We start from the raw sequence: 16,489 nt of genomic DNA, 5'->3' as shown, positions 1-16,489 counted from the left end.
AGGGTCAGTCATGGTGACCCACAACCCACACCTTTAATCCCAGCACTTGAGAGGCAGAGACAGGGGAATCTGTCAGTTTGAGACTAGCATAGGTATTTAAAATACCTTCATTCACCCATAGCTACATAGTGAGACTCCATTTTGAAAAAGAATGACTATTCAGGAGCTGGAGACTTGACTCACCCCTAGAGCTCTTACGGGGCACCCACCGTGTGGTGCTGCACTCAGGGCGTGGCTCAGCAGTACCCTTACCTGGCATGCAGGAGACCTACATTCTAGTCACAGCACTGGGGGGTGCAGTGGGGATGGGGGAAAATCCAAACCACTAAAAAAAACTGTTCATTCTGTCTGCTCCGCTGCTGTGAATAGACAAGGGAATGGCTATTCAGCACTTTCAGAGGGTAGCCTGTGGACACAGAAAATATCTGCCCACCACAAGCTGACAAAGGATCCAGATCTCCTATTAACCCAGCAGCAAAGTCAAGAGCAAGCAGAAAGCAGGCCGGAGGCACGGACGGACATCTCACCAAGAGAGAGGTAAGCAAGTGTGTGGGGTGATGGCCAGCATGGTTAGCCATCACGGGAAGGCTCAGATCAATGTCTGGAGGCATGGTTCACTGATGAAGGCTTGCCTTTGCTTCTCAGAAAGGAGGAAGAGAAAGAACAGGAGGAGGGGGGCTGGGGATTTAGCTCAGTGGTAGAGCGCTTACCTAGGAAGCACAAGGCCCTGGGTTCGGTCCCCAGCTCCGAAAAAAAAAGAACCAAAAAAAAAAAAAAAAAAAAAAAAAGAACAGGAGGAGGGAGAGATGGAGGGGGAAGAGGAAGAAGAAGAAGCTCAGGTCTCCGTTGCAGATTTGAATGTCTAAACTGGAGCTGTGTAAGCCTCTGGATTAATTTAGAGTTTCACCATGGAGGGGTGGGAAGGGTTGGGGTTTCAAGCCAAGGAGACCTTGGTGCCAATCTCAGCCCAGCCTTGTGATCTTGAGAAAAATAATTTCATCTTACTTTCCACATCCACAAAATGGACACAATACTCTTTGATTTGGAATTGTCTGTTTGTGTTTAGTTTAATGAAACTAATTAATTAATTTTTTAAGATAAAGTCTATGTAGACAAGGCTGGTCTCAAATCCACAGAAATCCTCCTGCTTCAGCATCTTGAGTACTGGGAGTACAAGTGTGAGCCATTAGCCCTGGCCTTGGAGAATTCATTTTACAGGCAATTTCAGATAGGAAAAAATAGGTTCTGTCCTCCCAGACTTTCTTTCTTTATTTCTTCATTTCTTACTTTCTTTCATACACGAACACATCAGAAGAAGGCATCTGATTTCATTACAGATGGCTGTGAGCCACCATGTGGTTGCTGGGAATTGAACTCAGGACCTCTGGAAGAGTAGTCAGTGCTCTTAACCACTGAGCCATCTCTCCAGCCCCCTCTCCCCCCAGACATACTTCTAGGAAGAGTGTAAACAGACAGACCCCTGGGGCTCACAGCAAGGGAGATTTCTTTTCCTTCTACATCTACAGGGTTTATGTGTCAGGTCTAACAAGTCACTGAGGGCTTCTTCAAGAATCCCATGGTCTTATCTCAAGAACAGTAAGACATAGCAAAGGCTGGGTATCATTGGCAGGCAGCATAAGCACCTTTGTCATGGGAAGGGAGCTGCTGCCTCATCATTTTAACAAATGGGGAAACCGAGGCTGGGTTGTCTGACTGCTGTCTATAGGGTACACATGCCTGCTGACTCAGGGGCCTGGGCAGCAGTTCTGGAATGCAAGAAAGCTGTAAGTCAAGCTCAGCTGCTGTGCTGACTCCCCGGGGGCTGTCAGCTGTGCTCCAGCATGGTGGGAGGCTGTGCGGTGAATCACCCACACTCTGGGCACTGATGTCACCGGGGTGGAGCTAATCTTGGGCGGGGCCTCCTTGACACCCCAGACAGGTCTACCCTGACTATGACTTCTGCCCGAGTGGAGGTACCTCTGTGAGGCTCCAGGTAAACACCCAAGCAGGTGCTACAGGAGAGGCAGAGAGGGAAACTGAGGCGCAGGGAGGCAAGTGCCTCGTGACAAAATTAGAAGAGAAACCAAAGGTAGAGGATTCCTTTGCGGAGGCACTTCCTGTGTGCCAGGCATTTAAGCCTTCAGATGGCAGAAAACATTCAGACTGCTGGGTCTCTGACACGAGCCGGTGTCAGCACGGATGTGATAGGGTAGTGTGGGGATTCCACATCTTCTGACAGAGTGTGGCTGGGAAGGGGCCCCGGGCTTAGCAGTTTCTAAGAGGTTTCCGAGTGATTCTGTCTCTTGCTCATCTAGTGAAGTGAGTTCATTATGAGAATCACTAAGTTTTTTTGTTGTTGTCTTCCCCGCTACCCTGCCTTTGGAGACAGACACTTTCTATGAAGAGCCCAGGCTAGATCAGATCATCTTGCTCCAGTGCCAGAATTATAAAGAGAACACTGCTGGGTGGTGGTATATGCCTTTTAATTCCAGCACTCAGAAGGAAGAGGCAGGTGGACTTCTGTGAGTTCAAGACCAGCCTGAACTACAAAGAAAGTTCTAGACAGACAAATGGGGAAACCCTGTCTCTAAAAAACAAAATAAAAGAAAAAAAAGTTCCCAATTTAGTTCACCCTCCTCATACCAGCTTGACAGGGGCCTTGAAGTTTCTTCTTAGACACAGCCTTCAGGAGGAGCTCTCATGGCCTTTCTTACCAACCTATTTCATTTATAGCAAGTTTTCATTTAGAAGATGGGGCTTTTCGGGTGTGCTTGTGTCCAGTTGAAAGCTGTCCATCCAGGCTCTCCCCTGCGGCTTCTGAAATACACAGTCTCATTGGAAAGGATTTACTGGAGAAGGGAGGGAGTTAAAGTCAGTCTGAGGGTCTCCCTCAACCCTACAACCTTACCCCCACACTGCAGCGACCTGTTGGCTATACTCTCAGCCCCATCAGACACTGTGCTACTAAAACCTTTCAGTGGCTATGTTAAAAACAATTAAAGTTGTAATAACATACTTTATTAACCAAGCCTACTTAACAATAGCCCATTTTGATATCAAACCAAACAACAGAGGAAAATGAGCAGGGTGTGGGGTACATGCAGTGGTACATGCTTTTTTTTTTTTTTTTTTTTTTTTTTTGGTTCTTTTTTTTTTTCGGAGCTGGGGACCGAACCCAGGGCCTTGTGCTTCCTAGGTAAGCGCTCTACCACTGAGCTAAATCCCCAGCCCCGGTACATGCTTTTAATATAGCACTTGGGAGCCACAGACAGGTGGATCTCTGGCGGAGTTCCAGGCCAGTTATGCAGTGAGTCTCTCTCTCTCTCTCTCTCTCTCTCTCTCTCTCTCTCTCTCTCTCTCTCGATTAATTTATTTATTCTATATAAGTACACTGAAGCTGTCTTCAGACACACCAGAAGAGGACATCAGATCCCATTACAGATGGTTGTGAGCCACCATGTGGTTGCTGGGATTCAAACTCAGGACTTCTGGAAGAGCAGTCAGCGCTCTTAACCACTGAGCCATCTCTCCATCCCCTGAGACCCTGTCTCAAAAAGAATGACTCTCTATTTCCCATTGAGCATGCACTTTACCTGCCCTGCACATCTCAGTTCACCAGCCACAGATCCCAGGTCCTGTCGCATCTGTGACTGGCAGGCACTGTCCTCAACATACCCAGAACTTCCCAGGACCCTGCCCCTAGTCCCCTGACTCCCTATTCCAGAAGACATCCTTTCAGTCCATACCATAGCTTCCAGGGCTGTTTGCTGAGCAGACCTGACCACATGGTTCCCACTGTCCTCGGATCCCCATTCATCTGCTTGGTATGGCTTCAGAGCTCCTGCCTATCTGGATTCCTCTTTTGTGTCTTTTTAGCCCCAAGGACCCCACTCATACCATGTGAAGTGATCTATGAAGTGTGCCCTCCACCCTCCCCACTGCCACACATACATCAGGCTAACCTTTCCGATCTCTTACTCATTCAGTAAAATTGACTGAATGTCTTCTACACATCGGTCCCTGTCCCAGATCCTAGAGTAAATACTTAATGAGAAAAATCTGCACCAGAAAAGAACATGTGGAGTGTGGAACCACTGTGAGGTGGGCTGAGGCAGGCTGAGGAGGAGGTAGCGCTGGGGCTCCTGCTCATCATGGCAGACCCCTTGGGAAGGTAACATTAGAATAGAGATCTAAGTCATGAAGGAAGAAGCCTTTCCAGGAGAGAGTTCTGAAGAGGACAGCCAGTGCAAAGGTCCCGAGGTAGATGCCATCTGGGATAGCACTGGCTGAGGGAGAGAGGCTGTCATAGAGTCAAGCTCAGAACAAGAGGCATGGGGAAGATGGACTTGATGAGAATGGACTGCGTCCTGAGAACTGACGGTTACACATAGTGGGCATGGAGCTGAACTGGCTGTCCAGTCGGACAGCAATGGGGGCAGGGCAGAAACAGCGGTGGTGGTGTAAGACTCTCATGGTGACTGTGGAAGTAAGTTGGGGGTGGGGGTAGAAACTGGGGACAAATCAGAGGCAGGTCTGTAGGACTTGTCATGGGTCAGGCCTGAGCTTAGGATGAGGGTGGCTGCTTTTCCAGGAAACTCCTGGCCCTGCCTTTTATCCCTGCTGGCCGGTACTCCCCTGCGCAGTGGGAGCAAACATTTCCTGTCCTGCTGAGCAAGGTGACTAATGAGTGAGCACAAAGCAGAGGTGGCAGCTGTGTGAGGTAACCCTGGGTTTCCTGCCTCTTGAGGACTGAGCTCCCTGGTCCTGGATGGGCGGCTGCTCTCCTGACCTGCCTCCTTGCTTTGGCCCAGTTCCCTTCCCGAGAGAAGCACTGGACTGACTTTCAGCCCCTCTCCATGGTCCCTGAGCTCTCTCGTCCTCTACCTATCCCACTCCAGCCTTGGTTTCCAGGAGCAGGGAGCATGACAGCATCTTGGAACTTGCAGGGCAGGTCGGGACACATGGCTGGGGCCTGAGTCAACCGCCTGAGCCAGGAGGGGACACAAGACAAACTCTCAACTCCTCCCTCCTGGAGCTCGTCACAGCCTGGGGAGGCCCAACATGGTTGACACTTGGGGCTTGAGGTTACAGCATGATCCTGGGGTCTGCAGGGGTGTTTGCCACCACTGCCCCTCCTAGGATGCTGGGGGAAGAGGAAAGTTGGACAGGAAGGCCTGGAGGCTGATAGCACCACAGGAAGGAACGCCACAGCACCCGGGTGAGCCAGTGGGGCCCAGGGGCAACGTCATTGTTGCCCCGCCCTCTGCTGTCACGGTGCCATGGCCTCTCCTTCCCCAGCCTGGCCACAATCACAATCAACACACAGCTCGCATTGCTGCTCACATGAGCCCAGGGACTCCAGGTAATAGGACATGGGACATGGGACTGGTCAAGCAGGGGTGGGGAGTGGGGGGTGTACGTGGGGTGGTTTCAGGAGGATTGGGAGAAATGGTTGATCCTTAGGCTTGGCTCTGTGGGCTTCCATGGTGGATCTGGGATGGAAGTCCAGCTCTGCACCTTCCTGGCTTGCTGAGGCCCCCTAGTCTCTGTTAGGGATGAAATTGGGGCAGAATGAACCATTTGCCCCTTGTAGTCGTTTTGACATTTCTATCAGCTTAGAGAGTCCATGACCAGCTCTGACTCTTATCACTGGCTTTCTGTGGATTTTTAGAAACCTCTGACCTCACTGAACCTCAGTTTCCTTGTTCGGAAGTAAAGGGTTTGACAAAGTATCTAGGGGCTTTTCTCAGCCTGCTGTGGTAGAATGTAGAAGCTTAGGGATGCAAAGGGTCTCAGCCTTTGCCTCTGCCTCTAGCTTAGATTAGGTAAAGCCACCACCCTCCCTCACCATGTTGGGAGACTTGGGAGAACGCTATGCTGAAGGGCACCTGTAGAGTGAAATGGTAAAGACAGTGGGTGTGTGGAGGGGACAGGTGCTGCCACTAGGCATAGCTTCTCATCACAGGGAATGGCACCAGGGAAGAGGGTGCTAGCAGACCCCAGGGAGCCCCACTCAGACCTCTTGGGGTTACTTGTCCCCATGCCAGCCATCCTTACCCAGTGGCCTCTGCTCAGAGTCTCCTGGTCCTCAAGCCTCCCACAGGTCTTTTAAAGGGGACAGAAAGGTTATCCAACAGTGCTTATGGTTTCCTCCTGTTCTGTTTAAAACTGCCCCAGATAATCCAGGGCCCTACCTATGGGTTGGGAGCATGTGTTAAGGGAGGCATGTGTGGTGAAAAATAGTGTGTGTGTGTGTGTGTGTGTGTGTGTGTGTGTGTGTGTGTGTGTGTGTTTCTGTCTCCGTCTTTCCCTCTGTTTTTCTGTCTCTGTCTCTGTTCTCTCTCTATCTGAAACAGCTTTGTTGAACCAGACATGACAACATATACCTATAACCCTAGCACTTGAGAGATGGGGTCAGGAGAATCAGGAGTTCAAAGTCACCCTCAGCTATACAATAAATTCAAGGCCAGCCTGGGCTACATGAGACCCTGTCTCACCTGTCCCCTGCCAAGCAAAATACTTTATTGACAGATGGAATTTACTTGCCATTATCTTTCCCTCTTTACGAGGTACAATTCAGAGGTTTCCCATATACTCACTGAGTTATACAACCTTGGACTGTCAAATTTACAACACTTCTCATCCCGGGAGAGAGCTGGTCCCACATAATGGGCACTTTGACCACAGAACTAATTGCTTTGACCCCATGGATGTAGCTAGGCATCTCAGAGTCTGTAAAAATGTGTTATTGATTGATTGATTGATTGGATGTGTATGGAATGCATGTGTGTGCATGCTATGACACAAATGTGGAGGTCAGAGGACATCTTTTGAGAGTAAGTACTCCCCTTCTGCTATGTGAGTCACGGAAAACTGAACTCAGGATGTCAGGTTTGGTGTCAAGTGACTTTACCCACCGAGCCACCGAGCCAGCCCCGGCTGGGCAATTCGCACGCAAGCAGTATTTGGTCCCTTCTGACTTGGATGCTCATCCTCATGGTACTGCCTTCCCCTGAGTGGCTGGAGAGCTGTTTATCCATTTTCTGTGCATCCATTTACCAGTTGACAGAGACTTCGTTTTTACCACTTTTTAATGATGCTGCCACAATTGCTCAGGCACTGGTCTCTCTATATATCTCTATATCTATATCTATATATATACATATGTATATATATAGATATAGATATAGAGAGATAGATAGGTATAGATATAGATAGATACATAGATATATAGATACATAGATACATAGATATATATATATATATAGTTTTCACTTCTTTTAAAAATTTCTTTTTAAATTATTTAGTGTGGGGGTGGGTATGTTTGTGTGCATGTGCACATACCATGGTGTGTGTAGAGGTCAGAGTACAATTTGCTGGAGTTGATTCTCTCCTATTGTCAAGTCCTGGGGATTGAACTCAGGTTGTCAGGCTTGGTGGCAAACACCCTTACCCACTTGATAGCCCAGAATTCAATTCTTTTGAGTATACACTTAGGAGTAAGATCCTAGATCAGCTGGTAACCATGATTAGCATTTTGAGGAACTGCAAACCTGTTCTCCCGGGCAGGCTACACAATCTCACCTTGTTTCACAACTCTGAGGGTGCTCTCTGGTGTCTTCTCATTCTTGTCAACACTTGTTCCTGCCTGTCTCATTTTAACCATGCCAGTGGGAGTGAAGTGGAATCTCATTGTGGTTTTGATTTGTGTTTCTCTAATGAATGATGGTGTGGAGATCTACTGGCCACGTGTACAAGAAACTTCTATTCCTATCCTTGGCCCGCTTTTTAACTGGACTAGAGGTCATTTTATTGTTTTATTATAACACACACAACACACACACACACACACACACACACACACACACACACCAGCAATAACACAAACCAGCCTTTGCTCTTCAGGCATCCAGAGCAAGTGCTAGTCCAGTCCTGAAGACAGAACAGCCATCACCAGATCAGCCACTCAATGAAGACCCAGCACTCAATGTGCCGTGCCGATGAGCTGCTGGTTAGGCACAAATGCCTTTTCAATTTACTTTTGACTTACAGCGTGTTACCAGGGACTGATCCCACTGTAAGCTGGTAACCATCAGGATCTATACATTCAGTGCTGTGCGCTGGTGTCCTTAAGCCTGGTATCCATGGGAGGTGAAGTTGACCACAGGAGAGGGGGAAAGCCACTCTTTTTCTTTTTAGCATTCTTGTTATTGATCCAATAACCGATCTGGCACAGGTGAGAGCTGCCTAGCCTCAATGGGAATGAGGCTGTCAGAGGACTCGGGAGAGCAGCACTGGGCAGGCTGCACTTTTCCTGTTTGTGTGCTTCCCTGATTAGTGCTATCTCCATTCGTGGTTTCTTTCTGGGGATGCTGGAGCCACTTGTTCACCCTTGGGGCTGACTCGGTGACAGCCATGCTGTCTGAGCCTCCTGTCTACCCAGCGAGGTTCCTGCACACTGCTTGCCCCTCAGCCTGTACTGTGGGGCTCTCCTGTGGCTTTGGGGGCACTGCACACAGACACTGTGCTATGCCTGACACTGGCAAGGGTGCACACACTGTGCCGTGTGCTATTAGCTGTTTTTCATTAAGAAGTACAGCAGGAAAAGGACCCTGTGTGGGGACATGCACTTTTAATCCCAGTACTCAGGAGTCAAGTTTGAAGCCAGCCTGTTTCACAGTGAGGTCCAGGGCAGCCAGGGCTACATGGTAAGACCCTGTCTCAAAAAAAAAATAGTAGAAAAAGACAAGCAGATCTTCTGTTTCTGCTCTGGAGGAGATGATTCTGGGCTTCGATGTGGTCACTAGCCATCACTAGCCATTACTGCTGACAGATGTGCTTAGGGTCACCCTAAAGCAGTTGTTTTGAGAAAATGACTTCATGTACTGAGCAGGATAGTTTCACAGTCCTATGGGTCCTTCCCAGGGGTGACCCTGCACTGACCTTGGGTAGCAGCCTGGGCCTTTTCAGATTGTGTTCAACCCCAGACTGAGTTCTTGCTCCTCTAGGGTTTCTAATGGATGGAGTCTCAGGACCCCACGCTCTCTGGGTTCTGTTGGTCTTTCTAGATTCTGTGCAGAGCATAGCCCCAAGGATGAAGGCTGGGGAGATGTGGATCGCCCTCCGCATCGTAGACTCTGCTTCTGTTAATGTGACCTATGGCTCTGTGCTCTTGCCCGTCCGCCTAAACCGCCACTTGAGCATGCAGTGGTTGCCCACCTACTATGTGCTGCACACAGGTGGCCTATGGCCACTTGAGCATACAGTGGTTAGCTACCTACTATGTGCGGCACACCATGCTAGATGCTTACCTCTCGAGTTATAGTTTAACAGTCTTTTCAGGAGTTCAAGGTCAGACAGCTACATGGAACCCATTCTCAAACAAGCTCTAATCCTGGTGTAGTTGTACAGCTCTGTCATCCCCAACCCTGGAAGGCTGAGCTAGGAAGGTTATAAATTGGAAGCCAGCCTGGGCTACACGCGGAGACCTTGTCTCAGAAGAAAACAAGAACATTCCTGAGATGTTTGATCCGATTGTTAACTTGACAGGATTTAGAGTCACCATGGAAACACCCAAGGATGTTTCCAGAAAGGTTTAACTGAGAGAAAACCCACCCTGAATGTGGGGTCTTAAAAAAAATATCAATCTGAGCACCAAGTGTTCATCTCTCTCTGCTTCCTGACTCACGGACAGTGTGAGCAGAAGCCTCAGGCTCCTGCCTCCACGCCTTCCCCATGGGGATGGGCTCGATCCAACCATGGTCTCTTTCATTGTCTCTGTTCAGCCTTGGTGCCGTTCTCAGATCCCCTGTAGCTCCCAGGTCCTGGCAGCCTCCTTGGTTTATTCACAGCCCCAGGTCCATCTGGGAAGTTGGTTAGACTGTGTAGTTTGTCTCCCCCATTCAACCCCCAGCACATGGGACAAAGCAGTAGAGGAAGTAGAAATTGCAAGGTCTTCCTTCTTTCCCTCTGAGCATTCTGTACCAGTCAGCTTTCTGGACCAAAACACCTGAGCTAATCTACTCACACAGAGAAGGTTTGCCAGGCATGTTGTGGAAGCTCATCATCCCAGCACTGAGAAGACTGAGGCAGGAGGTGGCCAGCCTGTACTGCACAGCAAGACCTCATCTCAAAAACAAAACAATAACAACAAAACCAGGCTGGGACTGGGGCTCAGGGTATTTGCCTTGTGCACATGTGGACTGAGTTTGGTCTCCAGCACTGCAAAAGACATGCCTGGGGAAGCCGCTGATCCCAGCACTGGAGAGGTGGAAGCAGATGATCAGAAGTTCAAGGTCGTTTTTCATATGTATAAAAACATTGAACCAGCAATGGAAACAGTATAAGTGCTGTGGACTGAGAGAAGCCCCTGAGCAACTCGATTTGGGCCTGTGATCCAAAGCTACCACAGGGCAGGAGCAAGGTGCGTGCGGGAGAGTGAGGCTGAGAGACCAGGGTTCCACAGTCTCCTTCAGGGCCTGCCTCCCAGTCTTCCCACTAGGCTCCTCCAGTAGGAAGCTAAAGAATATTGCAGGCCTGCTTTTTTATTACATTTATTTGTGTGTGTGTGTGTGTGTGTGTGTGTGTGTGTGTGTGTGTGTGCGCTCACAAGTATTTGGAGGCATGTATGTGGAGGGTGGAGGTCAACTTGTGGGAGCTTGTCGAGTCCCAAGGTCGTCAGGCTTCGAGGCATGTCCCATTACCCACTGAGACCCCTCGTCAACTAAACTTTCTTTCCTTTTCTTTTCAGTTCTGTGCACATTCTGTTCCACATGTGCACATAGGCTTCTGTGCATGTGGAAGCCAGAGGACAAGCTCAGGTCTTTCTCCTTGGAATCTTGTATGTTTTTAACTTCTCGTTTTTGCTCTCTTATGCACATGGGTGTTCTGCCTGCATGGGAGTGCCTAGTGCCCTCAGTGGCCAGAAGCGGGCATTGGATCCCCTGGGACTAGATTTTCAGATGCTCGGATGCTTCTGTCTAGATACTGGGATTCGAACCCAGGTCCTCTGGAAGAACAGAGGCTGCTCTTAACTACTGAGCCATGATTCCAGCTATCTACCTACCTTGTTGTTTGAGACAGGCTCTTTTGCTGGTACTGGGGCTTGAAGATTAGGTGAGGCTGGCTGGCCATCGGCCTGAGGGATTTGATTGTCTCTGGAGGCCTCTCCTGTCTTGAGATGGCAAGTGTGTGTAGTAGGCCTGGCTATTTGCATAGATTCTAGGCGTTGGCATCATGTCCTCATGCTTGCAAGGTGAGCACTTTGCAGACTGAGCCATCAGCTCTGAAATTCAGAACTGTTTTCTATGAAGTACTTTCTATGTGTGGGAAACACATGGTTCCCACTCCCAGGAGCTCGGTGACCTTAGCTCAGCCAGCATAGCAGTCCTAGCAACGTAATAGCATCAACCATCTCACCCAGTGGGGGAGGGGCTTGCAAAGGTGAGGTGACAGAGGAGGAGTGAAATGGGGACTCATTTGGGCTTTATGTGCCCTGCCCCCACCAGAGTGGCCTAATCCAGACCCTGTCTGCCTGGACCTCTAAAGGTAGGCTGAGCTCTAAAGTCCAGTGGTGATGTTTGTTCCAGTTTGTATAGGAGGAGAGGGACACAGAGGCAAGTGACATGTCCACTAGCTCAGAGGAGATGGTGGTAACCTCCGGATAGTCCAGGGCCAGACTCTTGGGCTGCTGACTCAGCTTCCTCTGCAGCTCTTACCCAGCTCCTGCAGGCTCTGAAGGTCACACTTCGGGTCCTGATGCTGATGAAATGCCTCTGTGGTCTGTGTCCTGAGGCCACACTGGTCATGTTGATTCTGTGTACCCCAGCAGTTCTGACTGATAGGTCTAAGAGATAGGCACTGTCCACAGTGGGCAGTGTCAGTGCTCAGGTTTGGATTCTAAGGAAACCAGGGTTGCATGGAAAGCACTGGACCACATCCTGGGGACAAGGACTGGGAGAGAGACCAGATGGAATCAAAAGAAGGAGCGTTCTCTCTTGTAGCTCTCAGAGCCTTTTAATATTCATATTGCACAAGCCTCAAGATCCACCCAAGTACAAGCTCACTGTTAAAGAACTGCCGTCTTTACAAGATTATTAAAGGCCGTTCTAGTTTCTCTGACAGGTCTCATCATGCCTGAGTCCCATGGTTCTTGTGATAGAACAGGTTAACCCTCAAGGCTTTATCTAGAAGTCGGTGCTCATGTAGAATGCCACAGCTGAGAGGGTATTGCAGAGATGGAGAAACTGGTCCAAAGCAATCTACAATGTTTGGAGAGGGGAGGCTGGAAGCAGACCAGACATATGGTTCTGGTAGTGGGCTAAGTCTGTCTACAAGTGAAGAACAATTAGATAACCACATTCTCACCTAATTTTGCTCCTGACCTTGGATCCCTGACTTAAAAACCTCCAGAAAGTCTCAGGAATTCCTGGTCACCATGCTCCCATGAAACCAGATCATTAGTTAATTTGGAAGACATTGTGTCTAGAAGGGAGGGGCCATAGTGTATCTTGAAGGTGTTTTATGTGCAATATTTTAGCTTTATTATTTCATTCCCGTAGTGTTCTGAACAACAGAGATTAGCATCCCATTGTAGAGGTGGGGAAACTGAGGTTAGCATAGTCTGGAACTCAGCAATGAACAGTTCTGAAGCTTGTTCTTCCCCTAGGGCTTTGTGGGAAGGTATGGTGGACCAGGACTTCTGGGGCCTTCTCAGACTTTGGGTGGCTAGTGAGGAGGGAAGTACTTTTGATTTTCCTGATCTTGGAATTTGGGTTTCCCCCTCTGTGAAATAGAATCCTGTGACACCTGCCTCCTGAGTGGCATGACAGTGGTGTGGAAGGAACAAGCTGTGAGGCTGAGAGGACATGTTAGTGCCCCCAGTGGGCACTAGTGGACCTGTGACAGCTGGAGCTGGAAGGGGAATCCAGTCCTGAGCCCAGATGCCCTGGTGACAGATGAGCACACTGAAAGAGATAGGGCTGGGGCTGGAGAGATGGCTCAGACGCCAACAGCACTGTTGCTCTTGCAGAAGACCTGAGTTTGGTTCCCAGCACACACATGGTGGTTCACAATGAATCCTGGAACTAGTTCCAAGAGACCAGATGCTGTCCCACCTCTTCAATGGTTCCATATGTATCCTCCTGATAGGACAGGTGCTCCAAACGCTCCAGGGAAGTCTGTGCATCTGCATTCCTCTCAGGAAGGATGCCTTTAGCTCAGGGGTAAGGCCAGCCTGGGAAACTCAGCAAGACATTGTCTTTGAGAGCAAATGAAAATGAAGATGCTCTGGGCATTTTGGAAATAAGTTCCCAAGAGTAAGACGCACCATGTCCTTTAGGGTCAGCCTCAGAGGAGAGGTCACCTCAGGAGCTGGAGCCTCTAACCAGGACAGGAGGAGACTGGAAGTGGGTTTCTCTGTAGAGAGGGAGTGGGCCCAAGTATGGATTGGAGACCTTGGACAGGCTATTCCATCTACTTGAGCTTCAGTTCCCTCCTGCTCAAAATAAGACTTATACGATGATTGAAGAAACTAAGCATGGTGCATGATTGTAATCCTGGCACTCAGGAGTGAGAGGCAGGAGAATTATCATTTTTAGGCTACTCTGAGCTACATAGTCAGACCTTAACTGAACAAACAGCAGCAGCAGCAGAGGTGGTATGGGGTGCACATCTTTGCTCCCAGCACTTAAGCTGGGGCAGACAGAGCTTCAAGTTCTTGGCTAGCCTGGTCTACATAGTGAGTTCCAGACCAGCCAGGGCTATATAGTAAGACTCAAAACTATACTAAACCAAACAAACAGGAAAAGAGGGTGCAAGTAGGGCCTTGTGTGTCGCTCAGTAGTAGAGAGCCTACTTAGCATGTCCTGGGTTTGAGCTTCAGCACAGCAAATCAAAACATAACACATCTCAGCTCAGCCCTGCAGGTACATAAATGCTGTGTTCTCTTTCCTCCCCTCCTCCTCCTCCTCACTTCTCTTTTTCTCAGCTCCCACTGTCCGTTTCAGCTCAGAGGAAATCACACATTACATGGTTTGGTTTCTGTGGTGCTGGCGAGGAACCCAGGGTCTTGCCCACTCTACCACTGCGCCACACTTTTGCCCAGGTTATGGTCTCTGAGCCTGAGACTTGAGGGGCATCTCCCAGCAAGCTCTGTGTGGTCGTGCCTGCCTCTTGGTGAACGCAAATCCCTGCATGTTGGGCAGAGCCCTGAAGATAAAATCTTGGCTGTGGAAATTTAAAAACTATGTATGCTTTCTTTTAGTTGAAAAGTATATAGGGGAAGAATGGGACAAGGATATTAAAAGAGGAAGGGCGCTCATCTCTCCTCTGCTCTCTTGCTCTTCCCCTCTTCCCCTTTGTCCCTTCTCTCCTCATTCCCCTCCTCACTTCCCTCCACGTTCTCATGGCTGGCCTTTCCTCCTTTCCTCCTCTACTCTTCTTCTCTCATTAAACCTTTCAATCTGGAAAAAAAAAGAGGAAGGGCTATCTCAGGCTCTACTTCTGAGATGTTTCCATCTGTCCTTCCTGACAGGGCAGTACCATATTGCCCAAGAAGGCTGGGTTTGGTCTGTGCACCTGCAACCTCAGCTACTGAGAGGAGAGGATTACTTGAGCTCGGCAGTGTAAGTGTAGCAGTTAATAATTAATCTGCTTTGAGCTCCCTCCCAGCAGTGATCATGCTTCTAGCCACCCTCCAGAGTTCTCTGGATTGACGAATGAAAGGCACACACACACACACACACACACACACACACACACACACACACACACACACACAGAGGGGGGGGAGAGAGAGAGAGATTGAGAGAGAGAGAGAGAGAGAGAGAGAGAGAGAGAGAGAGAGAGAGAGAAGATTTTTAGTATGCCTTACTAGCTCAATGGCTGGGCTAGCACACACACTCTGGTATTCCTGAGTTAACATTTTCTAAATCTATATTTTATCTTTGCTGCCCTGTTTCCTTCCAGGCAGCCCTCCCATGGGGCTGCTTTGTACCTACATTTTGGCCATCTCACCCTCCTCTCCTTCACAGCATGGCCAGTCCTACACCCCTTTCATGGCGAAATCTCTCTTTCTTTCCCACCTCTTTCACCCTCCCCAGCCATTAACCATTAGGTCTTTATTAATCAACCAAAAACTAACGGGGACAGGGACCCTCAGAGTCTGGACATGCAGATTCCCATGTCATTTGGGGAGCTGAATTAAAACAAAGCATTAGAACCAATCCCCCACATGTAAGGCTAGTCTAGGTAAGACTTGCAAGTCCCCATCTCTGAAAAAAAAATGAAAGCATGCCCTCAGAAAACATGGCCTTGGGAGGTCGTGAGAACTTTCATTCCAGTGTCCCGAGTGGCTAAATCTAAGCCAGGTCAATGGAATGTCATAATGCTTCTAGTGACTGTTGATGGCTTGCTTCTTTCCTGATGCTAATTGACAGGCTTGGAGGATGTGCCAGATGTGCTCCAATCTCCCAGCCTGGACAGAACAGCAGCCCTTGTTCAGTCCCCTTCAAACTATGTGTGCCTGGCAAGTTCCTCACCTCAGTGCTTTGCCATTCTTACCTATAAAATGGGTATAATCACAATGAGCCCTGAGTGGATAGTAGCGGCTGTTAGAACATTGCCCAGCAGGTGGCGAGCTCTGAGAGTTGTCCCATTATCTCCATAGTCCTTGTCATCCTCATCATCTTTTGCTCTGTGCCTCACCTTATATATGTAGGGAATGGGAATCAGATACACGAAGCAGCCTGAGTCTCTGCCTTATCTTGGTTCATGATCTTGTGGGGATGTAAAGCCCTCAGAGGAGCCCTACCTGAGATATGAAGTATAGGTGTGTGGAAGTTATGTGCTTCATGAGAGTAACACTTATGTGCATGCACACTCACACCACACACACACACACACACACACACTCATGCAACACACACACTCATGCAACACATACCATACACACAGTACATACATACTCATGCAACACATACAAGTACTTACACATGCAACACACACACATATACCACACACACACATACACACACACAACATACACACAACACACCACACACCACACACCACACACACATACACTACACGTACCACATATACACCACACACACCATACATACACTCATATCACACACTCACACAACACAACACACACACATACACCATATACACACCACACACTCACACCATACACTCACACTACACCACACACACACACACATATACACACACACACTGCACACACACCACACAGAAACACACACCCACACACACCATACTGCACTACAAACACAGACATCATACATATACGTCACACACACACACACACACACACACACACACACACACACACACACACACACACACAGAGTTGCATTTCTCCTTCATCCACAACCATTAAACATTTCCTAGCAGGCTACTACATCTGTTCCTGTCCACTAGCAATGGAACACATGGTTATACCCAACTTCAAGGAATTCTGGGAAAT

General features: G+C 48.8%; 1 protein-coding gene across 5 annotated transcripts in view; it reads left to right on the top strand.

Annotated features, from left to right (window-relative positions):
- Tmem40 (transmembrane protein 40) overlaps positions 1–16,489 on the top strand; it is a 55,592-nt gene that overhangs the window by 18,517 nt on the left and 20,586 nt on the right. For 3 of the 5 annotated variants that reach the window (NM_001412903.1, NM_001191573.2, NM_001412904.1), the window contains 1 exon segment: positions 5,327–5,362. The gene's annotated coding sequence lies outside the window, so the exon portion shown is untranslated. 5 annotated transcript variants of the gene reach the window in all.

This window comes from Rattus norvegicus, chromosome 4 (assembly GCF_021556685.1).
Source record: "Rattus norvegicus strain SHRSP/BbbUtx chromosome 4, alternate assembly SHRSP_T2T, whole genome shotgun sequence".
Taxonomy (NCBI): domain Eukaryota; kingdom Metazoa; phylum Chordata; class Mammalia; order Rodentia; family Muridae; genus Rattus; species Rattus norvegicus.
Note: the sequence above shows the minus strand (reverse complement) of the source record. Positions and strands in the feature narration are given on the sequence as shown.